The sequence below is a fragment of the Schistocerca serialis genome, chromosome 1 (genome assembly GCF_023864345.2).
Source record: "Schistocerca serialis cubense isolate TAMUIC-IGC-003099 chromosome 1, iqSchSeri2.2, whole genome shotgun sequence".
In the NCBI taxonomy this organism is placed as follows: domain Eukaryota; kingdom Metazoa; phylum Arthropoda; class Insecta; order Orthoptera; family Acrididae; genus Schistocerca; species Schistocerca serialis.
In genome coordinates, this window is record NC_064638.1 from 931,864,766 (window position 1) to 931,891,035 (window position 26,270).

Sequence of the window (26,270 nt, forward strand, 5' to 3'; positions counted from 1 at the left end):
GGCAGTCACAGAGTGCTTTATGTTGGTTTCTCCAAGGTTGCTACATAACAACAAATGACAGTATTAATAAAAGCCAACATGTTTATTCCAGGCACAATATATACAGTTTGAGTCATATGAGAAGACTCCACAAAAAATTAGACAAATTTACTAAAGATCACTTAGAAACAAAGTCCACACTGTATGACGAATACATTTCGGTTCAAAGTCCAGTCCAGGCTAGTCATCTTGCTGGGTGCAGTCCAGCCTGTAAATATTCATAAACCAGAATGGAAATCTGGAACGTCACTTGAAGATATCTCAGTGACCACAACAAGGCAACTCATGAACAACCAAGTGTAAAACTCAGAAGTAACTGCTAATCACTCCACTTCACTGGAGTCACAATTCAGCTTGTTGTTGTTGAGCCATGTTGCTTCCTAAATACCAACTGTGTGCAAGGTTACTTGTACCACTCTATTTTTGTACATGTGACAAGTATAAGGAAATAGTGTGATGGCATTGGCACCTGTTAATGCCAAGTGGGTAAGCAACCTGAGAGATCTTGTTGTATTGCAAGAGTGTCTATGATGTTGATACAGCATCCACCCCCCACCCAGAGGAGAGATAGTGCAGCCATCTCTATGGCGTGGTGAACTGCTTCGGCAGGTGGGTTGATGAGATCAGTTGGTTCTAGGTCAGCAACACCAGTCTACATTGGGACAGTGTTGAAGTCAGCAATCCTGACTTCAGCCATGGAGGTGTAGCCCTGAGGTCTGGAAGATTCTAGCTGCAGGTGCTGTAGCTGGTCCATATAAAGACCTGAATAAAGTGGAACTGAAAAAGAAAACATGGCAGCGTTTTTATCATTCAGTACCAAACCATGTCACAGACATATTTGATTGAAATGCTTCCTAGCATGCACCTGATTGTCAATCTGAACTTCAGACATGGACATTTAAGCAGCTTGGGTATTTGAGATGGCACCCATCACTGCTTGCCATGTTGAAATACAGTGTCAAACATCTTGTCCTGTAGCTCAAATTTGTGTTAATGGCCAACATTTTGTGGATCACCATGGTTGACCAGCTTGACAGTAGAGAGCAGTATCTGGTGGGGTGCAGCTTTCCCATCGGACTTTGTCCTGAAAGTGAAGTTTGCCCTATTAGGTAAAGGGTACATGTTTTGTCATCAAAGATAGTTGAGGACTTGCATAAAAGGTCTGCAAGGTGTGTATGGGGTACTGTAGCCTGCACCTAATTGTCTGAGTCATACAGCTCCAGTCCCAACTTTGAGAATAGGTCAAGAGCAAGAATAATACCACAATCCTGCAGTCTGACCACTAACAATGTTGCTGAGAGTTTGGTATACTTAAGATATACATTAGTACATAATTGTCCACATACTACTATGCAATCATTACTGTAAGTGGTCAACTTACTGTGGAACTGTCTGCACAGTGATGAGCCTAACTGGTGACAAGTTTGTAAAGTGAGAATCATTGACAATGAACCTGTATCAGTCTGTAAAGTGACAGGTGTACCATTGACTGTCATATCTAAACTTAAAGTTTTTGTAGGACATGGTAAAATTCATTGATCTGAAATCTGGCATAAACTGAACCTGTCAAATCTTGCTCACTGTCCAAACCATCATCATTGAGACATGTGCCATTTACTTTCATTTGATATGCAGAACTACACATTTCAGCCTCTTGGCCTTTCTTTTTGCAAGAATGATACTTGGCTCTTCAAAAATAACAATTCTCATGCAGGCAAGTTATAAAATAATTAAGACAAGAACATAATTTAGTGAGAACTTGTTTTACTGCAGTGTTGGAGGCAGGTGGCTGTGACCAATTTGCCATATGAAATGGAGCAGTGAGAGTGCTCTGGGCTCAGACATTGTATACTGGTTTGAAGTATGATTGAGGCCTCTTGGAATACCACAGATGTCACAATTGATTATTCAAAAGCATGTGTGAGTGCTAAACACGTGTCTAACAATGGACAGTTCAACTTTTAAAAAAAATTTCAGATACTCTTCCAGTGTATGTACATTGCAAGATGGCGGCCAAGGTGAAAGTGTATCATGTGTCTCGACGAAAAAAAGTAAATTTCTGTAGGAAAAGGAAATCTTGTGCCAGTTGTAAGAATGGAAAAAAAAAAAAAAAAACTCTTTTGAACTGCTTTCTGCCATGGATTCAGTGAACACATTGGAAAGGGTTGTAAAGTTGGAAAACAAAGTAGACAAACAGTTTCTCATTGTAAGTAGGTCAAACAGTGAAAATACTGTGTCAGGAGATATTCTAAAAACTACTAAAATAAGTGCGCACACCTACACAACCACAGACTTCAATGCAACAAAGGAAACTACGTTAAAAAATGTATCTCGAGCGAAACTACAAACTGGAGAACATCTAGAATAAAAAAAAAAATTAAAAATTAAAAAAATCACTAGTCACGTGAGAAGGAGAACCTTAAATCCTCCGGTTACAAAACATGTGAAACACAAAACAATCTGTGTGTTAGGTGATACTCACGGCCGTGAAATTTCTGCAATGTTGATGAGAACATGTAGTTTCGAGGCATCTAGTTTCATAAAGCCAGGGGCTCCATTGAGTGAAATAACGGATATAACATCATCAATGGACGTAGCTAGTTTCAATAAAGACGATTTAGCCATGTTAATAGGAGGATCAAACGACGTCTATAGAAGTGAGATATATAAGGTTATTACAGAAATGAGGAAATGTTTAAATAATTTAACCCACACAAATGTACTCATTGTGAACATCCCACATCGTTATGATTTACCATCCTGGTCGTGTGTGAACCCCGAAATTAATGTTGCAAACTAGTGTATCACTGAAAATGCACTAACTTTAAGAATGTTGATATTGTAGATATAAACAGATTGGAGTGAAGGTTCCATATAGTCCACAGACTTCATTTAAATATGCCAGGAAGGAAATTACTAGCCAAAAAAATATGTACTCGCATTTCGAAGAAAAGTGAAGAAAAAAGTATAAGTGACAAACAAATGGAGATTAAGAAGTGCTTTAGATGAGTTACAAGCTGTACCATCGGCCAAGCGCAAGTTACCAAGTGGTTTAAACAGATTAGGAGAGAAACAAAGAATCAAGTCATCAGCCAAACAAAAATTACGAAATGGTTTAAACCGAAGAGGACAGATGTGGATGAAGCAAAACTTATACAAGCTCCAGAAGTTAATCCACCTGTTGATTGCCACTAGAAAACAGAAGCCACATACAAGAAGGGTACTGATAATTTTTAGAATAAGTGCTGTATTAGAAGTCTCATTAGATAAAAAATCAGAAACTGTTTCAACTAAAGTTACTAAATACCCAGATTTTACTATACTACACCATAACGTTCAGTCACTCACAAATAAAATTTCCATGTTGGAAGCACTACTCCAGTATGCACTAAATGTAGACATAATTTGCATTACTGAATGTTGGCTACGAAATGACAAAGTAAAATTAACCTCAATCTCAGGATATAGATTAGCAAATCATTTTAGCCGAGAGTTTTCCAAACATGGTGGCTCTGCTATCTTTGTGAAAGACCAAATAAAGTTCTGTGATGTCAGTAAAAGTTATATTGACTCAATTGAAAAAGACTTTGAACTTTCTATTACTAAACTGCCAGAGCTAAATTTCATAGTTATTAACATATAAGGTAGACCAGGGCATCGCTGACACCTGGGGCAATACCTACACGATAGGTTTTAGTTGTATTTTGATAGTGGAGCGCTGCTGCATAGTGCTGCGCCCTTGCGAACGACACCACAACTGGCACTCAGTGTGTTTCTGTCTTATACGCATGCCAGTAGTTTTGTGGTATTTTATTTCAAAATTTTATAGTTTTCGGTATAAAGAAGGACTTCTGAACAAGTTAAGGTAATACTCCAATCATTTGTGTCACTAAAATACAACATATACAGTTACATATGTTAATGAACATTTTGGTATAGTAGTTGTAACATTTCAAAGTGTGTAGTGGTCTGTAGGGTTAGGTATCCGCCATCTTGTCCCTCCAGGGTAATGCGAACATCTCACTACGAGGCAATATCGACAGGGTGTTGGTATTTCCCCATCTGTTCTAATATTTTATAGGGGATTGTTAATGCCTAAAAGTTTGTTTTTATTGTATTCCAGATGGTGTGATCAAGAAAACGGATGACTGAGAGGGGTAAATGGGATGAACAAACTCTAAAAGAGGCATTAGAGCTAGTTGAAGGTGGTAGAACAGTAAAGAGCATCACCGCGGAATTAGGAATTTCCAGAATTACGCTACATGATCGCTTAAAAGCAAAATCAGAAGTCAAACCAGCACTGGGAAGAAAAGCCTATTTTACACCCGAACAGGAAGCTATTCTAGCTGACCATATAAAGCAATTGTCAAACCAGTTCTATGGTACCACATTAAGAGGCTTACGCCGACTTGTATACGACCTTGCAGAAAACTTAAATATTAAGCACAGCTTTAACAAAGGAACAAAAATGGCGGGTGAGGACTGGGTGGCCGGTTTCTGCAAAATGAACCATCCTTAAGCCTAAGGCAGCCTTCTGCAACAAGCCTTAACCGAATTCAGGCTTTTAATAAATCTAAAGTTGATTTATTCTTTTCAAACTTGGATAAGTATATCAAAAACATCAATTTAAGGCAACAAAAGTATTCAATATGGATGAAACTGGGATATCAATAGTTCAAAAGCCAGGAAAGGTTTTAGCCCCTAAAGGCCAACATCAGGTAGGCTCTGCGATGAGTTGGGAATGAGGGAGGAATATTACGGTGGTCTTGTGCTGTAAGTGCTTCTGGGATTTACATCCCACCGATGTTCATCTATCCCTGGAAGTGGATGTCTCCTCAGCTGGAAAAAGGAGGGCCAGCTGGGGCCATATACAGATGTTCACATAACAGATGGTCAAATGAAGATCTTTTCAATGATTGGCTTAAGCACTTTAAAGAGAACGCCAAACCTGCCAAGGAAGACCCCGTGTTATTAATTACGGACAATCATGGAAGCCACATCTCTCCTGATAGCTATGAGTTTTGTAGAGCTAATTATATTCACAATGTTTCTATACCACCACATACGTCACACAAATTGCTGCCTTTAGATTTGGCTTTTTATGGTCCTCTCAAGACGGCATTCAACATTCAATATGACATGTTCTTAAGGGATAATCGCTTCATAAAGATATCAGTTTATGATATTGCTTCGATCTTCAATGAAGCTTACATGAACGTTACAATCATGGAGAAGGGCGTATCAGGATTTGGTGCAGCAGGGATCTTCCCATACACACCAGAAAAGTTCAGATTTTATCTCTCAATACAGAATCCAAACTCTGGTCATCATTGACCTAGAAATTGTTGACAAACCAATGAATGGCGATGGCGTTCACGATAGGAACAACACAGTCACTGACGAGCCTGCAAACACAAATCAGGCAAGGGCTGAAAATGCACAGCGTTGCTGGAAAACCACCAACTTGAATTTGACTGGACCTTATGCTAATCCAGTAGCTTTCTCCTCAAGGTTGGGTCCTGGAACAACACATTCTCCAAAAACCTCTCAGGATACAACTCACTTCAGAGAAGCCTTAGAAGCTTTGTCGCCTATGCAACAACAGCAACAACAACCTCACCATGGTGTCAAACAAAAACTTGACAGGAAGCAACGTTCCATTATTATGACGTCCACACCCATGAAAACTGTATTGGAGGACGCACAGAAGAAAAGAGTCATTAAAGATATGACAGCTAAGCACAGATTAGAAAAGGTAATTTATGACCCAAAGATTGTTCCAAAACTTAAACTTAAGCTTTTGAAGAAGTCAGGTCAAGTCGAGGGTAAAGCCAAAATAAAATCAAGCACTACCAAATGCAAGGCCACATCCAAAGGCAAAAAAAAGAAGAAAAGGTGCAGCAGACAGATTTCTTTTGAAGAAACATCTTCTGAAGAAGAAATAGATGAGTCAACATTATATGACGACGATGAAATGGGTGACAGAATAGATTTATTTTCCAAAGACAGTGAAATGTGTTTAGTCTGCGGGGAATATGGCATTAAAACTGAATTGTGGTATCAATGTGTATTTTGTGGGAAGTGGGCACACACAGACTGTAGCGGCTATAATTCTCCTGAAAACTACATTTGTGACTTTTGCTCTACTCCTTAAAATGATTTGTTTTCTTTTCAGACTTATCTGACATATTTCTTTATCTATAGTCATGACATAGGCTACTATTATAAGTATCATATACAACTTTGTAACAATATACATTTTTTTGATATACATTCATGTCATTATTTCTCACTAATGTCGGCATTACCCCAAAGTGGTATCGAAATTGCCCCGGCAACTGGGGAAATACCAACATCCAGTAGACATTGCTATATACGTGTTTTTCACTTTATAAATGTAATTAGTTTAACAAAACTGTATTTTTAATGAAGGCAGAAATCCCCAATTAAACTTTAGGTGCCTCAATAAGAAACGTAACTAAATCAGTAAAAATTTAAAAATTAAAAATCTCTTAGGTGTCAGAATTGCCCCAGTCTACCCTATAGAGTAGTAGTAGTAGTAGTAGTAGTAGTAGTAGTTTATTCATCCAGACACAATGTATACTGCATGGATTTCGTCAAAAAATACATAGTATATATATACATAAAGGGTGAACAATACTCTACACAATACAAATGTGCACATAGTAGACTACACAACAACAGACCGCATTGAAATAACATGTACAACTTTGATTAATGTATGAGAAAGACTTTTTACATGGAATACACAGTTGATATTTAGATATAACACATAATAATTCTATCACTTTTGTACATATTATTTATTTGGATCATAGCAACAGTAGGATAAATATTGCTATTGGCACAGAGTACATAAATCTAATTGTTTTGTATGAAGCTATCCCAGGTATTCGTTTACACTATAATAGCAGTTGATCATTAAAAATTTGAGTACTGCTTCTTTAAATGAAGACAATTTTTTTTATTTCTTTTATCTTTACTGGTAGTTGGTTATACAATCTACTTCCTTGTGCATTTGTTTGTTTCTCTCTTAACTCTTTTAATATGAATGTCATTGCACTTTCTTGGGTTGTAAGTATGTAGATCCAAGTTGGATTGGAAATTGTCAATATTTATTTTTACATTAATTATGCTTTTTTGTAAATAGAGGCACAGAAGGGATAGAATATTTAGCTGTTGAAATAATTGCTGTGAAAGAGTTAACCTTGAACTGTTGCTACATACAAAGCTAATAACACGTAATGCAAAGCAAGCAGAGTTTAACTTATGAGAGAGATACAGGATGTGGGATTTCCAGTCAAAATTTTCGTCTATATGTACACCTAAGAATTTTGTGGTAGCAACTCTCACAATTTCTTTATTTTGTATTCTGAGATCCAGATCAGAGTGAGACTTTGTTTTCCTGTAATGGATATAATTAGTTTTAGAGATATTTATGGTTAGTTTGTTCATTTCAAACCAATTTTGCAAATATTCTATGACTGGTTGCAGATGTTGGCAATAACCGGTCTATGTCAGTTACTACAATGTTCGTGTCATCTGCAAACAGGGTTATGTGAGTACCATTTACTGGAATCTTGATATCATTTGTGTAAAGAAGAAATAGGAGAGGTCCTAGAACACTCCCCTGCGGTACCCCAATAGGCACAGTCTGAATATCCAATCTGTAAACAATACTTTGGTTTTTACTGTTTGTTGCTGCAATTTCTACTACCTGTTTCCTATTATGGAGATATGACTGAAACCACTTTTTTGCTGCTCCTCGCATACCGACATATTCTAATTTGTCTAGCAGGATATCATGTTGGACAGTATCAAATGCCTTTGATAAGTCCAAGTTTATTCCTATTGTACTGCTGTTCCTATCTAGCCCCGTTACAGTATTTTCAATGAATTGGGTGATGGCTGACTCTGTACTCATTCCTTTGCGAAAGCCATGTTGGTTTACAGACAATATATTGAATTTCTCGAGGTAATTTGTAATTCTGTTTTTCATTACTGTCTCTATTACTTTTGAAAATACCGATAATAAAGCTATTGGTCTATAGTTTCCCACTTCATGTATATTGCCCTTTTTATATAAAGTTTTTTTTTTTTTTTTTGTAATTTTTAATCGTTGTGGAAAGACTCCTTCTGACAATGATATGTTTATGATGTGTGAGAGTGGTTCTGATATGACACTAGCACATCTCGTCATGACTGAACAAGGTAACTCGTCAATCCCTGAGGACATTTTATTCTTCATTGTTTTTATTATTCGATTAAGTTCCAATTTGTTCATGGGAGGTAGCAATATTGAATTCTACTAATTGAATTCTACTAATCCTAGAACAATTTTTACTCAGATTGATTGGACTATTTATGAAGTAGTCATTACCGTAATTTGCTAAAGTGAGATTTCTGAGTAGTGCACCTTGATCATCTTTTAAAACAAAGTCATCTAGATTTCTAACATTTTTGCTTGGGCCTTTTTTTTTTTTTTTTTTCACTACATTCCATATAGCTTTCGATTTGTTTGCTGACCCAACAATTACACTGTCATTGTGCATTGTCTTGGCTTTTTTTATCACCTACCTGTAAATTTTCTTATATGTCTTAACAAAATCTGTGAAGTGTTCATCTTTGTTGTCTTTTTTGAGTTGACTCATATGTTTTAGTGTTTGACTAGATACTCTAATAGCAGGTGTTATCCACTGGCTTGTTTTCTTAGACATGACATTGATCTTTGTGAGCTTTTTTGGAAAACACATCTCAAATAGGGACATGAATGTACTAAAAAAAGCATTGAAGGATTCCTCAATTGTTGTTTGTGCAAAGACATCTTCCCAGGTTTCATTAACTAACAACTGGAAGAAAGTATTCACTTCTTCTGTATAGAAGTGCCTTTTGTATTTCCACTTATATTTTACTGCCTTGGGCACAGAGGAATTTATGTATGCTAATAGTGCATTGTGATATGAAAGACCTAAGTTTACGTCTAGTGCCTCAGTGGTACCATTATCCGTATTTGTGAAAATATTGTCTAAAAGAGAAGATGACAGTCCTGTTATTCTGGTGGCATCTGTAAAGACTGGTTTCATGTGGAAGCTGCTTAGTATACTCAAAAGCTGTCTTTTTTCATCACTTTCAATTAACAGGTTAGTATTAAAATCCCCACATAACAATAATTTCACTTCATTAGTATAAAAAGTGTTTACTGCTGCTTCTATTTTTTGAAGAATATGTTTTTGTCACCCAGTGGTGATCTATATATTGTTATGACAACTAGTTTTTCACTCTTCTCCTCAGTTTTTAACTCTGTGGCACATGATTCAAAATGTTTTTCTGTATTTAGATGGTCCAGTTCTGTTTTCACTTTGAACTGCAGTCCTTCTCCAGAGTAAATGCATAACCCCCATTTTAAACACATTTTGGGCACCAAGTGGAAACCTGCCAGTTTTCATGAATAAACTAGAGGTTCTGCTGAACAGGATCACTACACTAAATATGAAGATAGTGCTTTGTGGGGATTTCAATATTGATTTTTCAAAAGGCAGCAGCACCAGAGATGCTTTAATAAATATAACCAACACATTCATCATGATGCCCACAATACGCTGCCCAACAAGATTAACAGAATGCACAAATTCCATTGTTGACCAACTATTCATCTCAGGAACAAATTACGGATTCACAAGCAGAGTACTGAGCATGGGTTATCATGATCATGAGGCACAGCTGCTGTGTACAGAAATGCCAACAAGTAGTAGCAGTTCCAAAAAAGTAGTTGAAAAAAGAACCTTTTCTGAAGATAACATTAGAATTTTTAATCTCTTACTGGCAAAGGAAAACTGGAAAAGCATCGCCACTCAGCACAATGTTGATAGCATGTAAATGAGTTTTCAGAACATCTTTCTTCCCTATTTTAATGTAGCATTTCAAAAAGTAGTAAAACCTAACAATAATAAGCAATGGGTAACTAAAGGCATAAAAATTTCCAGTGAGAGAAACAGATTTCTGCAGTACTGTTGTAAGAAATATAGAGTAACCCAAGAATTAGCAGATTATTCAAAAGCCTGCAAAAGAATCTTTGGTAGAGTAGTCAAAGAGACAAAAATTATGTGGAATGACAATTTGATAAGAAACTCATCTAACAAAATGAGATCCACGTGGAAAGTTGTAAAGAAAGAAACTTATAGTTCAGTGCCAAAGAAAAAGAATGTATCATTAACACTAGAAGGCTCAAAGTCACAGACCCAAATTCAGTTGTGGAAAAATTCAAAGAATACTTCACTTCACTAGCTGAAGACCTCATTCAAGTACACTGTCAGGGACCAGTCCCAAGTTTCTCCAGCAAGTCAGCGATCTCGAGTGCCTCTATGTATGTTTATGAAACAAACCCCAATGAAATTATTGGTAAAATTAAATCATTTAGCAACAAAATGTCAAGTGGTCTTGATGAAGTTCCTGATTGAAAGCATGTGTTCACCACATAGCAAACCCCCTTGCCAAAAATTTTCAATCTCTCTTTGAAAACTGATGGATCTCCAGATATTTTTAAAATAGCAAAAGTTTCACCACTGCCAAAAAAGGTTCTTCTGAAAAAATATCAAACTACCAACACGTGTCACAATTAAGTTGCACCTCAAAAATTCTAGAAAAACTCTTCTATGGCAGGCTTTTAAGTTTCATAAAGAAATATGCACCTCTTACAGTACAACAACATGGTTTTAGAAAGTCTAAATCTACACAGACAGCAATTTTCGAATGTTTAGACTGCATTTTAAAATCCCTCAATCAACATAAATTAGCTGCTGGTATTTTTCTAGATCTATCAAAAGCCTTTGACGTTTTGGACCATAACATTTTGCTCGAAAAATTAAAAAGACAAGGAGGAAGAGGTGTAGCACATAGCTGGTTGTGTTCATACCTAAAAAAATTGCAGGCAGAAAGTATCACTTCAGTATGAATTCAACAAATTCTTTCTAGCACATTACCAATAAAATATGGTGTACCACAGGTCTCAATCTTAGGTCCACTACTCCTCTTGATTTATGTGGATGGCTTAGTTGAATATATGAGTCCCACAAAAACTATCCCGTTTGCTGATGACACCAGCATATTGCTCACTGGATCCAGTCCAGAAACTTTGCAGTCCACAGCAGAAAGTTCTATGAAAAGACTTTCTGAGTGGTTCACACACACACACACACACACACACACACACACACACACACACACACAAATCATTATAAATACTGAAAAAACTGTGTGTGTCGATTTTTATTTAATTCCTCCAACTAATCAAATGTCTATCCAAGTGCAATTAAAAAATGATCCCCTAGAAAATGTGTCACAAAATTTTTGGGTCTATGGGTTCAGCAAGGCTTAAAGTGGTACACACATATAAATAACTTGTCTAGAAAACTATCATCTGTGCGCTATGGCCAAAGAATTTTAAACGCTACAGCAAGCAAAACAACAGTAATGCAGGCATACAGTGTGTAGTTCCACTCACTAGTCCGATATGGGATCATTTTCTGGGGATACTCAACTTACAGTTTAAAGGTTTTTGGACTGCAAAAAAGAGCTCTAAGAATCATTTGTGGCCTTAAAAAGATGGAGATCTGTACATTACATTTTACTGAGCTTGGTTTTCTAAATGTTCCAAGTTAATTCATTTATAGAACTATCTTGTTCACTAGGGACTACCTCCTGAAAACAGGCAAACTGCTACGAAGAAAAGTGTACACAACTATAGTACCAAAGGGAAATCAAATATACATAAAAAATATCACAGAACAACCACCTATCAGAAGAGCATAATTAACATTGATGTAATACTACATAATAAGATACCAGAGGAAATAAAAAGTGCTACTCATCCAATATTTAAAGCTTAACAAAAGGCATTTCTAATAAAGCACTGTTTCTATTCTGTCAGAGAATTTCTGAATACATAACAAAATTAAATGTTATAGGTACCTATTTTTAATTTGTCTACTATTTTGCTAATACTATGTATTATTGTAAGTTATCTTTGACCTGTCCAATATCAACTGTACAATTTGTGCTGCATGATAAAACTGGCTGAATAAAAAATCAAATCAAATCAAGTCATGTCTACACTAATGAATTCACATTTGTTTGCTTGCACTTGTCACTGAGGCAATGGAATTTACAAACATGTCTCAATCCATGTAATCAGGCTATCCATCCATGATAACTTCTTCCACTTTTCTTAGTGCAGCAGAAAAATGCATGTCAAGTAGCCACTACATGTGTTTTGTGAAGCATAGTAATCAGCTAGATTGTCTTTCAGCTGAACATATTTTAACTCACCAGAATCTATCTCCAGGTTAATCTTCTGTATATGTCTACATGTGGTGTCCTGTAGGAGTGATTAGTGTTCAGGGATATGAAAGGAATGGTCATTTGAAGTGAAAAACTTCATTGGACATATGCCCTGTTCCTAGTGGTTTCCAAAATGGAACACATTTAATATATGTTTGAGCAAACATCTCAACTACACTTACTCTAATTGCTGGATTGGTGGTAGTAATGCAATATAGTGGCCCCCAATATCACCAGATCTTACACTATTAGATTTTTGTTTATGTGGTTGGGTAAAGTCTGAGGTGTACCACTGAAAGGCGAATACATGAGATGAAATTATTGGTTGCATCATGGTCATTGCTATTCTGATTAGGGAATGTGCAGAAGGAGTCAGTCAACCACCTCAAATTGTGCTGTCAAAGAGTGTGCAAATGCAATGAAGTTGACATTCAAATATTAATTGTGGACTGTACAATAGCTGTACTGTGATGTGTATGGCAATGCTTGGAGGTGAATGTGTTAATGATAGATATTTTTCACCTGACAATATTTTTAATAACACAGGAAGTAAATAACAATGTAAACTAAATATCTATTATCTCAGAAAACATTCATATGTCCATATGAAGTTTTTTGCTTCAAATGATCATTGCTGTCATGTCCCTGAATATTGGCCATGCCTCCTGAACACCCTGTTTATAACTTCTTCAAAGCATGCAACATGAAAGTATAAAGGCTTTCTGTTGCATGTCACCTGTGATGTTGTGGACAACAAAGTACTGTTCCAACCTTACAGTGTAGTTCAGGCATTGCTTCAATGTCCTATTGAGAATTGGGAATGACAGAGGTGGCATTCATATCACCTGGGCTGGGCTAGCTTTGGAGAGGGATATTTTGCCAACATAAGCTCCTGTGTCCTTTGCATGTTCTGTAAGAAGAATGGCACTTGCATTGAAATGTCCAGGTTCAGAGTTACCATATTAAAATGAAAAATGTCCAGTTAGCACAGAGTCAAAAAAATGGCAGGAACACCAAAATATTTCACTGAGAATGTTGAAAAATATACACTCCATGAGACAACTGCAATTTGAATGTAAATTAACACTCATGTTCCTTGTCATTACTTTTTTCTGATGACAGTCACAGAATGCTGTACTACACAGCAAATAAATGACAGTTCCCCCAGAATGGCTATGTAACTACAAATTACGGTACCAATGAAAGTCACCACATTTATTTGAGGCACCTTCTGACTGTAAACATATTGTTGTTGTTGGTATTGTTGTGGCTGCACCTCAGAAGTACCCTTAAGGGTAGATGTTCGTGAAAAGCATACACTATTTAAAAGATGCACCAAATCCACAATTTTGAAGATCTGACAATGAAATTTTGTACCATGCTTTACATGAAATTAGAAAATTTACTGCTAAATTCCTTGGATTATATATATTTAACTCTTTTATGAAATTTAGAAATTTTTTTTAAAAAAATAATCTATGTACATTTTTCTCAGAAACTATCCAAGAGATTTCTACAAAATTTTCTCTGTTTAATCCCTTTGCAAATAGTAAGCTTCTCTATGGAGGTTTTTTGAATATATCGAATAAGGGAATTTTAATATTTTTTTTAATTATTATAATCCATAAATATAATATAAAATTCATGCAAAATGCCAAGAACTTACACTCAGAATTTAAAAATTTACTCTTGAGACAACATTAATTACTTTATAGAAATAAGTCTAGCCTTAATAGATTATGAGGAAAAAAAAAAAAAAACATAATTCTCAGTCAATAGAATTTTAAGTTCAACCTAGTGCATATTCTTATGTCATTTGTTCAGAAGGCTCCAGATCTGTACTCAGGGTACTCTTTCCCATCAAGAGTTCTCTTCTAGTTTCTTGTTTCTGGTCTTATTTCCTTTACCAGGTCTTCAACTGACTATTCAGCTGCAGAGAGGTGCTATAAATCTATTATTCCCATGATGTCTTGAGCGAAATTTGCTGTATTAAAGCCCATTCTCTCTAATACCTTCATTCCATATGAATGAATTTAGAGACTCATTTGTTTTCTGTATTTTGCCATGAACACACACTTTTAGAAGTTCAGCATCAGCCAGAAACCTGTAAGTGGGCTTGACAACATCTAGGATACAATTTGGAAGCCTCTCCTTGTGCAGTGGGTCACACCTTCCTCCTAGTGCATGATAACGCACAGCCCCACTGAGCTGCCATCATGGAGGAGTACCTTGAAATAGAAGGTATCAGGCGAATGGCATGGTGTGCCTGTTCTCCAGACCTAAACCCCATGAAGCACATGGAGGATGCTCTCAGTCGACGTATCACTGCACATCTTCAAACCCCTACGACACTTCAGTAGCTCCGACAGGCACTGGTGCAAGAATGGAAGGTTATACCCCAGCAACCACTCAACCACCTAATCCAGAGTATGTCAACACATTGTGCAGCCTGTGTACATATGCATGGTGATCATATCTCATATTGATGTCGGGGAACATGTGCAGGAAACAGTGGTGTTTCGTAGCACATGTGTTTTGGGATGGTTTTCTCAACTTATCACCAATGCCATGGACTTACAGATCTGTATTGAGTGTGTTCCCTGTGTGCCTATGCGATTAGCACCAGTTTTGTGTAGTGCCATGTTGTGTGGCACCACATTCTGCAGTTATCCTTAATTTATGAGCATGAGTGTAGATCAGTTTTGACTGATGATAAAATGTAAATGTATTTATTTATTTATTTATTTATCTATATCATTACGATAAAAATGTGTACTTTTATTCATTTTAATACTTTAATCATTCTGTTAAACTGGTACTATTAAAGTGCAGGATGAAATATTATCTGCAACCATTTGTTCTTAGAAAATACATTAGGTAGTATATATGTGATATACAAAAAGTTTCTATAATACTATATTATTTCACATGACTTGTCTTGTATTACTTCACATGACTTGTCTTATATTACTAGTTCATTATTTGTACAATGTGCAGTCAACAGGACCAAATAAACAATCAAATCAGTCAAACACAGTGTGACATTAGACAAGAATCACAAACAGAATAATAATGTAATAACGTACCTATTACATGAATCAGCTGATGGGATGCTAATCCATTGTTTTGCCTAATTCACATATTCTGACACTGATTCATAACATTAGTTATAGCAGTTAAGTGTAACACTTTGGGAAATGAGTCAACTTTTTATCATCTATTAAAGCCGGCCACGGTGGCAGATCGGTTCTAGGCGCTACAGTCTGGAACCGAGTGACCACTACAGTCACAGGTTCGAATCCTGCCTCAGGCATGAATTTGTGTGATGTCATTAGGTTAGTTAGGTTTAAGTAGTTCTAAGTTCTAGGGGGCTGATGACCTCAGAAGTTAAGTCCCATAGTGCTCAGAGCCATTTGAACCATCCATTAAACAGAGCTATCTTGGACACTGAAAAAACAAATATTCTTTTGAAAACAAACTAGTAGATATAAACAGTGATTTGCAGTCCCCTTTTAGCTCACTTTTATGGGTTCTGAATAATTGTACTTCAATAACAGTATTTGTTTTTTCCAGCACTTTCTCTTTCACTCATGGTTCATCGCCCATCCTTTTACATTATCACAACAAATATCATTGGGTTTAATAGATGTACTGAACAGTATTCATATTATTGTTAAGTAAATGATGGAGTGAAGTTTCCTTGGTACATTGAAAAAGTTCTGCATTAGTGACAATGAAGTGATAGGATAAGTTTCCTTTCTGCGTAGAACATTTATTACTGACTCTCAAAGAAAGTTCTCAAGAGAACAAAACTATATTGACTTTCAGTTCATATCACTGTTTCTAACTATTGCACAACTGACAAGACTTGAACTTAAGTCAATGTGACATACATATCAAATCAACATCTGCTTCCATCAGTTACTTTGAAATTAACTATCTGAGCTATTGCAATTGTGTGATGTGTAGTCTAAGCCCTCTTCAGTAAACCACTCACACTTTAGCTAAACCACAATAATAGTAAAGAGCACATCTTTTTAACATCAGTGAGTCTCCATCTTCTTAACACATTTTTGCACTATGTCTGTGTTTTTCTTTTGTGCAAAAGTCTTTCCCCAAAGTCTGTAATAGTCTGTTAACATTGTGCAATGAAAAATCTCTCTATGACTTCATATTAAATGTAGCTTTTCAAATGTTCTCTGTTCCATAATACATAGTAATGACGAAGGTTTTCTCATAAAGAATACAATTTACAAATTTATAGTCACAGTATATCTTTTACAAATGAGACAAACACACTTTACATGTCGCAAACTAAAAAAGTCTGTGGATATTTTACAAAAAGATTTGACCTGCAGTCTTAATAACTAGTACCTTCCACTGATAAGCAGTGAGTGAAGTGTAGCAGCTGCACTGCATTAAACAGAGACTGTCCACACATTCACTCATTATATTATTCTGGACCTGCTCCCAAAGCTTAACACAATAATTCAGCATTTACATAGGTCATTGATATGTTTCAGGTGATGTTTATGGCCTGGATACCCTTGACAGAAACTTTCATTGTTGTAGTGGTAGGAGATGTTTTGGCAGTCATCATATTAAATGCTTAGCACAATGTATCAACTAAATTATTATTATAGTTCTGTGCTGAATTACAATATTCTTTACATGTCTTCTTTTAATTGTATACAATATCACAAATATTCTTTAAGCCACTCTATGGCTGAGTGTGATATTCTGTGTATGTCACCCACATAGCCATGCACTTCACACATAAGCAAGTGGTCCATTGATTGGATTTCATGGCAGTCATATTCAGAACACTGTAATAGGCCTCATTTTGTTTGTCAGTTGCTCCACCAACACTCATTCTAACATGGTTGATAGTTGTCCATATTTTCCTTGCGAGGCCGAATCCTTCAGTCTTCTTGTTGGAGTCATCCTAAAAATGTTGGCTCTTATGTCCTCTATAGTTCTTTCTAACCTGTGTTTGAGTCAAAGCCTTGCAGTTCTTTGCTGATTTTCCATAAAGGTGACCCAGATTTCAGTCTGTTTGTAGGTGCTAGTTCTTGGTGTATAGGGAGTTCTGTGTTGTCTAGGATTTTATTGGATGCACTTGTGGCTTACTATCATCACCTCTGTCTTTTCTATAATGGGAAGCCAGGTGCATGGGATGGCTGTGAGTATTCCAGAGATTATCTGCATCACATCCTTCAACAGGATTTCCAATTTACCTGTGTGTGAACTTCTCATCCAGACTGTTGAAGAGTATTCAACCAAGCTGTAGACAAGGGTTAGTACTGAAGTCATTAACATGCTTGATCTAGAGCACCATGTTGTTCCAGGCACAATCAGTAGGATAACACTTTATATTTTGTGTCTTCTAATGTGAGCCTTATGCTGAGAGCATGATCTGCACTCCCAAATATTTTGGCTTATCCTCATGTGTGGTGCATTGGCCATTCATAGAAAAATTTAATTTTCTATTTGTGTATCTGTGTTGTTCTACAAGAGCAAATTGGCATACACCCCAATATCTTACATGGAGCATACAGAACACTTTTTACCTCAGAACATTCGCTGTAGTGAGTAAAAACACCTTGCTTGTATCTTTTGCCTCACGGTTATTATGTTTTCAGCAAGAAAAACAAAAAATAAAAACAAGTCATTCGTAAGGCTATGAAATCAATGGACTTCTGTTATGAATTTTCATAGAGTGAATTATTTTGTCAAAAATAAAACTGGTAAACCTGTGTCACAATATAATCAAACAATGGAAAATCCAGAAAAAATGTACCAATATATTCATATACTTGATGACTAATTTTTATTCGCCTTCAGTATGCAGTTATAATTCCTCTTTCATAAAATTAACAGTTTAAATTGGGAGTTATTTCTCAAATGTTTCAGGTTCTGGGTCTGTATTTATGTATTTATGGATTGAATAAATAATTAGCCCTAAAATTTTGAGAATAAGAAATTATTAATATGAAGGTCATCCGAAAAATAAGTTCCATTTCTATTTCTATCCATGGCAGCAGTACAATTGCAGTTCAGAACATGCTCAGCAGTTACTCTGACTCAAGGAGAAGACATGTATGCCATTTTCAGATCACTGCTGTCGACGTGTGCTTTGTAGTGCTTCTTTATAATGTCATCCATAATTGAAAATGCTGCCATGTGTGAAATCAGATCTGTGATTTGTTTTCTAAATGCAAAGAAAATTAAACTAAAGGAAATTCACCAGCAAATCTGCGAGGTTTATGGACAAAATGCTATGAGTGATTCGAAGTTTAGAATATGGGTCAGACCGTTCAATGAAGCACGTGATCAAGTGCACGATGAAGAACAAAGTGGATGCTCATCTGTGGCTATTGATGAACTGGTTCACAGAACTGAAGAGAAGATTAAGCACAACTGTAAGTTTACTCTTAGCACCCTTGCTATGGAAGCTCCACAAATCTCATGATCACTAATTCATGAAATTGTTACTGAAAAACTGAAAACTTTGCTCACATTGGGTACCCAAAATTCTTACTGAACAACATAAAAAACAACGGCTGCTCAGTGCACTTCAGTTTTTGACATGCTACAATGAAGAAGGCGATGGTTTTCTTTTTCAGATAGTCATCGGGGATGAAACTTAGGTATCATAAGACACCACTGAAACAAAACTGCAATCAGTGGCATGAAGGCACACTTCATCCCCAATGAAGTACTGTTTGTATAAAGCGTTTATTTTGCATTTTGTTTACGATCATCCACTAAGGAAGGGATTCTATTTGTGTTTATCTGCTCTGCATAGTAACTAACAGTTCTTGATAAAACTTTACGTAGTTTTCGTGTTAGATTTCTTAGTGTTTTCTTGATCGTTTAGAACAGAAAGCGCCCTAAAACCGTCTTTTGTTTGTTTCGCGGCCGTTAGCCACTAGTCACTTGAATCAGCAGTTGTCTTGTGACAGCCAGAGCGAGAGCACCAGCAGCAGTGAGTACTGTTTGTATAAAGCGTTTTTGTACTTATTTGCTGCGCTTAGCTTTTAAATAGTTTTTCTGGGAAAACCTAGCGTAGTTTTCGCGTCTCGTATTTCAGTGAGTGTTTCTTGATTATCAGAGTAGCTCATCAGAAGATTATCTTGGGAATTTGTCACCGTATAGAGTAGGGTAAACATAGTCATGTGTAGGGACTGTGGTTGTTGTGAGCGGACGCAAGGAGAATTGGCCACTCTTCAGGGGCAGGTGGAGGCTTTGTCTGTTAGGCTCATCGAGCTCGAGGCGCAGGCGTTGGCTCGTAGTGGCGTTGGGTTAACTGTGGTGAGACCTATGCCTACTTCGGTGGCCTTGGAATCGCATGGAACCCCTGATGTCGCTGCGTCTTCCGGCAGTGAGCATCTTACCGGTCAGCCATCACTCCAGGGTGAATGGCGGACAGTGGTGGGCTCGCGCGTGCCTGGCCGAAAGGCAAAGGTGGGATCTGGCCGCGTGGCAGCTGCCTTACCCCTTTCCAACAGGTACGGGGTGCTTCCTAGTGGTGATGACATCGTTTCCGAGCCACCACAGGATGCCTCGCCTGTTGGGCCAGTGGCCGATTCTCCGGCAAGGTCCCGACAGTCACAGAGGGCGGACCTATTAGTTATAGGGAGCTCCAACGTTAGGCGGGTTATGGAGCCCCTCAGGAAAATAGCGGGTAGGTCGGGGAAGAATGCCAGTGTGCACTCGGTGTGCTTGCCGGGGGGTCTCGTCCGTAATGTGGAGGAGGCCCTTCCGGCAGCTATTGAACGCACTGGGTGTGACCGGCTGCAGATAGTAGCACATGTCGGAACGAATGACGCCTGCCGCTTGGGTTCTGAGGCCATCCTTGGTTCCTTCCGGCGGCTGGCTGATTTGGTGAAGACAACCAGCATCGCACGCGGAGTGCAAGCTGAGCTTAATATCTGCAGCATAGTGCCCAGAGTCGATCGCGGTCCTCTGGTTTGGAGCCGTGTGGAGGGTCTAAACCAGAGGCTCAGACGACTCTGCGACTATAATGGTTGCAAATTCATCGACCTCCGTTATTGGGTGGAGAACTGTAGGGCCCCCCTAGACAGGTCAGGCGTGCACTACACACCGGAAGCAGCTACTAGGGTAGCAGAGTACGTGTGGCGTGCACACGGGGGTTTTTTAGGTTAGAGGGACCCCCCCTTGGGCGAAACGATAAAATACCTGACGGCTTACCAGAGAGGACATTATCATCGTTGATAAAGAACGTCCGTCCTCAGAGACCAAAAACAGGAAAAGTTAACGTAATATTGGTAAACTGCAGGAGTATCCAGGGCAAGGTTCCTGAATTAGTATCTCTTATTGAAGGAAATAGTGCGCATATAGTATTAGGAACGGAAAGTTGGTTAAAACCGGAAGTGAACAGTAACGAAATCCTAGACACAGAATGGAATATATACTGCAAGGATAGGATAAACGCCAATGGTGGAGGAGTATTTATAGCAGTAAAGAATTCAATAATATCCAGTGAAGTTATTAGCGAATGCGAATGTGAAATAATCTGGGTTAAGTTAAGTATCAAAGGTGGGTCAGATATGATAGTCGGATGCTTCTATAGACCACCTGCATCAGCAACCGTAGTAGTTGAGCGCCTCAGAGAGAACCTGCAGAACGTCGTGAAGAAGTTTCGTGATCATACTATTGTAATAGGGGGAGACTTCAATCTACCAGGCATAGAATGGGATAGTCACACAATCAGAACTGGAGCCAGGGACAGAGACTCTTGTGACATTATCCTGACTGCCTTGTCCGAGAATTACTTCGAGCAGATAGTTAGAGAACCAACTCGTGAAGCTAACGTTTTAGACCTCATAGCAACAAATAGACCGGAACTTTTCGACTCCGTGAATGTAGAAGAGGGTATCAGTGATCATAAGTCAGTGGTTGCATCAATGACTACAAGTGTAATAAGAAATGCCAAGAAAGGAAGGAAAATATATTTGCTTAACAAGAGTGATAGGGCACAAATCGCAGAATATCTGAGTGACCACCATCAAACGTTCATTTCTGAGGAAGAGGATGTGGAACAAAAATGGAAAAAATTCAGAAACATCGTCCAGTACGCCTTAGATAAGTTCGTACCGACTAAGGTCCAAAGCGAGGGGAAAGATCCACCGTGGTATAACAATCATGTACGAAAGGTACTACGGAAACAAAGAAAGCTTCATCATAGGTTTAAGAGTAGTCGAATCATAGCTGATAAGGAAAAGCTGAACGAAGCGAAAAAGAGCGTAAAGAGAGCAATGAGAGAAGCATTCAACGAATTCGAACATAAAACATTGGCAAACAATCTAAACAAGAACCCTAAAAAGTTTTGGTCATATGTAAAATCGGTAAGTGGATCTAAATCCCCTATTCAGTCACTCGTTGACCACGATGGCACCGAAACAGAGGACGACCGAAGAAAGGCAGAAATACTGAATTTAGTGTTCCGAAACTGTTTCACTGCGGAAAATCGTAACACGGTCCCTGACTTCAGCCGTTGCACGGATGCCAAAATGGAAAATATTGAAATAAACGATATCGGAATTGAAAAACAACTGCTATCACTTAGTAGCGGAAAAGCATCCGGACCAGACGAGATACCCTTAAGATTCTACAGTGATTATGCTAAAGAACTTGCCCCCTTTCTATCAGCAATTTATCGTAGATCGCTGGAAGAACGTAAAGTACCTAGCGACTGGAAGAAAGCGCAGGTCGTTCCCATTTTCAAGAAGGGTCATAAATCAGATGCGAATAATTATAGGCCTATTTCGCTTACGTCAATCTGTTGTAGAATAATGGAACATGTTTTGTGTTCTCGTATTATGACGTTCTTAGATAATACAAATCTCCTTCATTATAACCAACATGGATTCCGCAAACAGAGATCATGTGAAACTCAGCTCGCCCTATTTGCCCAAGAAATTCACAGTGCCGTAGACACTGGCGAGCAGATTGATGCCGTATTCCTGGACTTCAGGAAGGCATTTGATACGGTTCCGCACTTACGTTTAGTGAAAAAAATACGAGCTTACGGAATATCGGACCAGGTTTGTGATTGGATTCAGGATTTCCTAGAAGAAAGAACACAACATGTCATTCTTAACGGTTCAAAATCTGCAGATGTAGAGGTAATTTCGGGAGTACCGCAGGGAAGCGTGATAGGACCTTTATTGTTTACAATATACATAAATGACTTAGTTGACAACATCGGTAGCTCCGTGAGGCTATTTGCAGATGACACGGTTATCTACAAGAAAGTAGCAACATCAGAAGACTCGTACGTACTCCAGGAGGACCTGCAGAGGATTAATGCATGGTGCGACAGCTGGCAGCTTTCCATAAACGTAGATAAATGTAATATAATGCGCATACATAGGGGCAGAAATCCATTCCAGTACGATTATGCCATAGGTGGTAAATCATTGGAAGCGGTAACGACCGTAAAATACTTAGGAGTTACTATCCGGAGCGATCTGAAGTGGAATGATCACATAAAACAAATAGTGGGAAAAGCAGGCACCAGGTTGAGATTCATAGGAAGAATTCTAAGAAAATGTGACTCATCGACGAAAGAAGTAGCTTACAAAACGCTTGTTCGTCCGATTCTTGAGTATTGCTCATCAGTATGGGACCCTTACCAGGTTGGATTAATAGAAGAGATAGACATGATCCAGCGAAAAGCAGCGCGATTCGTCATGGGGACATTTAGTCAGCGCGAGAGCGTTACGGAGATGCTGAACAAGCTCCAGTGGCGGACACTTCAAGAAAGGCGTTACGCAATACGGAGAGGTTTATTATCGAAATTATGAGAGAGCACATTCCGGGAAGAGATGGGCAACATATTACTACCGCCCACAAATATCTCGCGTAATGATCACAACGAAAAGATCCGAGAAATTAGAGCAAATACGGAGACTTACAAGCAGTCGTTCTTCCCACGCACAATTCGTGAATGGAACAGGGAAGGGGGGATCAGATAGTGGTACAATAAGTACCCTCCGCCACACACCGTAAGGTGGCTCGCGGAGTATAGATGTAGAAAAAAAAAAAAAAGGTAATGCCTAAGCAAATATTGGCACCTCAAAAAGTCATGCACACCGTTTTTTTGGACAGAAAAGGCAGTTTGGTAATTGATTTCTTACTACGAGGCCAAACAATCAATGCACATGGTTACAGTGAGACCATTAAGAAATTATTCCATGCAATACAGAACAAGCACCGAGGATTAGTGTCAAAAGGTGTTGCTTTTTCCACAATAATGCCTGACCTCACATGGCGAATGTGACCAAACAGCTCTTACAGGAATTTCACTGGGACGCATTTGATCATCCTCCGTACAGCCCAGACCTCACTCCTAGTGACTTTCATCTCTTCTTACACCTAAAATCTGTTCTTGGTGATCAACACTTCAGTGATGATGACAAGCTGAAAGAACATGTTACCACATGGTTGAATGCACAGGTGGCAACCTTATATGAAGAAGGCATCCAGACACTTGTGCCACACTATGACAAGTGCCTACAAAATTTTGGAAGCTATGTAGAAAAGTAGTTTAACAGTTGTAGATTTTTGTACAATAAATATTTTTGCTGTATCTGTACAAGTTTGTTTTATATAACCAAATGGAACTTACTGTGTGGACATATCTCATATCAGGCATAATTACTGGCCATTACTTAATGTTCAACAGGTAAAATTTCAAAGCTGCCAAAGATACATAATAATACATACACTATCTTAGCTTTCAGAACTAACAGGGAGAAATAGTTTAGGGAATGTTGAAAATAAATTGCATGTCCATCAAAAACCAGGTTGAGGGGAATCCAACTTTTGTGAGGAGGAGGAAAAGAAAATATGAAGGGGGAGGGCACATCAGAAAGAGTATTAACTCCAAGATAGCACACTGGTAGAACACAGTGCCAGCTTCAGTCCAGATATTATGAGGAATAAAAAGTAGATTAAGGAGAAGAGAAATGAATAGCATAATCAAGAACTAGAGAAAATGGGAGGCTGATAGAGAGAGGCAGTGAGGATGAAGCTGAAAAAGTAAAAACAAAATGGTAATAAAGTAATGAACCAGTTAAAGTAAATAAATAATTATATAAAATACCATGAAAATTTATTTATTTATTTATTGTATTTTTTTTGCATGGAGACACCAACTGGTGTCTTTTGCAAACGTCATAGCATTTTTTTACAAGTTTAGTACAGTCATATATACATATGTGATTACATATAAATGATACAAATGTACCATTGTACCTAATAAGGCACAATATTGGGTGTTACATCGTACCTATTACAAATATTCAGATTTTACACACACACACACACACACACACACACATATATATATAGTAATAGAGGGAAACATTCCACATGGGAAAAATATACCTAAAAACAAAGATGACGTGACTTACTAAACGAAAGCGCTGGCACGTCGATAGACACACAAACAAACACAAACATACACACAAAATTCAAGCTTTCGCAACAAACTGTTGCCTCATCAGGAAAGAGGGAAGGAGAGGGAAAGATGAAAGGATGTGGGTTTTAAGGGAGAGGGTAAGGAGTCATTCCAATCCCGGGAGCGGAAAGACTTACCGTAGGGGGAAAAAAGGACAGGTAAACACTCGCACACACACTCATATCCATCTACACATACACAGACACAAGCAGACATTTGTAAAGGCCTTAAAGAATATAAACACTTGTCAATCAAGAAATATTTCAGTTTAACTTTGAATAAGTTCCCTTTGTGGCACCTTATAGAGCTCGGTAATCTGTTGTACCATATTTGACCACTAATGCATGGACTATGGTCTGTTGTTTTTAATTTTGTTCTTTGTCTGTAGTAGCAGTCTTTATTTCTTGTATTATAGGCATGCATATCAGAGCACTTTGTTGCTTTGTTTTGATGTGTCACAAAAAATATAATTAATTTGTAAAGATACAGTGAGTAGACTGTGAGGTATTTATGATGAACAAAGATTTCCCTGCATGAATCTCTATACCCTAATCCATGGATAATTCTGATTGCTCTTTTCTGTAGGGTTAATATTCTGCTCATATGTATGTCGGCAGCACAACCCCATATCTCTATCCCGTAATTAATCTGTGCAAAAATGGTTCCATAATAAATTGTTTTTAATGTCTGATGTGGGACTACTTTTGATAACTGGCTGATTAGATGTAATGAACTGCTGATTTTATTGCATAAAAATTTGATATGGTTTACCCATCTTAGATTTTCATCTAGGTGAATACCTAGAAATCTGCAGCCTTCTGTGTCCACTACTTCCATTCCACCTATGTTACTGATAGAGGTTTGATGTGAGTTTGTATGTTTAAATGGCAATAACTGAGATTTACTGATATTTACTTTCAAACCTTGATCTTGGAAATAAGTAGTTATTTGACGTAGGCCCTCAGTTGCTACCAACGTTAACTCATCATTTTGTTTACCAAGAAATAACAGTGAGGTATCGTCTGCATAGGTTACCAATTGGGAGTTGAAAGGTTGCTCTATATCATTTATGTACACTAGGAAAGGGAAAGGGTCCAAAATTGAGCCCTGGGGTACACCTTGCGCGACTGTCTCATATTTGGACTGGAAATTAATGATCTGATTATTGATTTTGTAAGTCAGCTTTGTACACTGCTTGCGGTTAAATAAATATGTAGCCAGCAATTGCATGGATGCAGCATTTACATGTATGACTCAAGTTTACTTAAAAGTAACTCATGGTTTACCGAGTCAAAGGCTTTAGCGAGGTCTAGAAATATGCCAGCTGTTTGCATTCCTTGATCAAGGGCACCATACGTTTTGTGAAGAAATTCCGTAATTGCTG

The 26,270-nt window shown here is 37.8% G+C and overlaps 1 protein-coding gene across 1 annotated transcript in view; it reads left to right on the forward strand.

Moving 5' to 3' along the window:
• Positions 1–26,270, forward strand: part of LOC126449663 (mitochondrial sodium/calcium exchanger protein-like) — an 85,458-nt gene that overhangs the window by 40,988 nt on the left and 18,200 nt on the right. The window lies entirely within an intron of this gene.